Raw genomic sequence first — 1,837 nt, 5'->3', positions numbered from 1 at the left:
TGCCCGATTGGTGCGCGCCTCCTTTGTTCTTTGATGCGCAACCCCACAAAGGTGCCCCCGCGCGGCGTAGCCTGCGTACGCTGCCGGGGCAAGTGCGCGTGGTTTGACGAATGGAACCAACGGAGTCCGGGGCGCTGCCAGGGGGTGGTGTGGCCGGAGCCACCCCGCCAGGCTGCCTCGCGCAACCCCAAGACAAAGATCACCCCGCATGGCCTCAACAGACTTTGTGTCCGTGTGGACCGGCTCTGGCTCCTGCCACCATGAGGAGTGGACAGTCCTCTACTCGGGGCAGGAGACTGCCAAACAACAGGGTGTGGCTCTTCTGAACAAATGGCGGGGTCGGGAGCAAGTCTATCCATACGGCAAACACTGCTCGCCTCCTCACGAAGTGGTACTCGATTTATCGACCCAACTAGGATGATGGGCTGAGTCAAGTCCCCCCCACCCCCAACCGGTAGGATTTGAACTCGCGACCTTGTGATTGCGAACCGCTGAGCAACCTGGGTGGTGACCCCCCCCCACCACCCACCAAAGATCCCCCGTGTAGCCTTAACAGACTGCTGGGGCAAGTGCTGTTGACGAGCGCCTTAGAAGGTCGGCACGGCACACGAGGGGGCGGGTGGCCAGCACCACGCCCGGCCGCCTTTGTCTCCCCAGTAATGCTATTTACACACCGCACCAGGTACTCACTTAAGGCCGAGTCGACCTAGGAGAGGCCCAGAACCGGTTCAAATGTTCGCCACCGTTGTTGGGCGTGAGCGGGGATCGATCGAACGCGGTCGGGTTCGTAGCTTCGGAGCGCAGCGCGCTAACCACTGCGCCACCGCTCCCCCCCTCCCCACCATCTCCACTCAAACAAAATCAACAGCACAATCGGTGAATGGGATTTTTGGCTTTTCCCAATGGGCGAATACAATTATTACTAAGGATTATTTATCACTACTTATTTATTACTAAGTATTCATTACTAAATATAATTAATTATTAATTATTATGTATTACTAATTATTATCTAATACTAATTATTATTTATTACCGATTATTATCTAATACTAATTGTTATCTAATACTAATTATAATTTATTACTAATTTTACTTATTACAGATTATTATCTAATACTAATTATTATTTATTACTAATGATGATTTATTTCACTTCGAGCCTGGTGCCATCCACTTCCTCCGGTGCTGCGCCAATCTTCGCTTCCCCCTTTGGGCCTAGCCCCCCCCCCCCCCCGGGGTTCCATCGCGACCGGCGATCAGCGGTGGGTGGTGGCACCTGCCCGGAGTCGAACTGAGCCATGGAGGCGGTGGCGTCGTGCGTGGCCGTGGCCGCAGTCTTCCTCGTGGCGAGGGCGTGGGGCGCCGCTCCGGGCATTCAGCTGCGCATCTCGCAAGGCGGCTTGGATTACGGTGACACACTCTGTGTGTGTGTGTGTGACTGTGTGTGTCACTCTGTGTGTGTGAGACACTGTGTGTGTGTGTGACACTCTGTGTGTGTGTGTGTGTGACACTCTGTGTGTGACACTCTGTGTGTGTGAGACACTGTGTGTGTGTGTGACACTCTGTGGGGAGCAATAGTGGAGCGGTTAGCGCGCTGCGCTATGAACCCGGCGACCCGAGTTCGATTCCCGCTCACGGCCAACACCAGTGACGATTATCTGAACCGGTCCTGGGCCTCCCCTAGGTCGACTCAGCCTCAAATGAGTACCTGGTGCGGTGTGTAAACATCGCCACTAGGAGCCGACACGGCGACTCGTTGTGGGGATACACTCACAGAGATATTGCGCAACTTACAGCAGAACATTGGTGTCGCGTCGCGTCGGGAAACTCACAC

Source organism: Lethenteron reissneri, chromosome 60, assembly GCF_015708825.2.
Source record: "Lethenteron reissneri isolate LAM-NWPU_2019-01 chromosome 60, ASM1570882v1, whole genome shotgun sequence".
NCBI lineage: Eukaryota > Metazoa > Chordata > Hyperoartia > Petromyzontiformes > Petromyzontidae > Lethenteron > Lethenteron reissneri.
Note: the sequence above shows the minus strand (reverse complement) of the source record.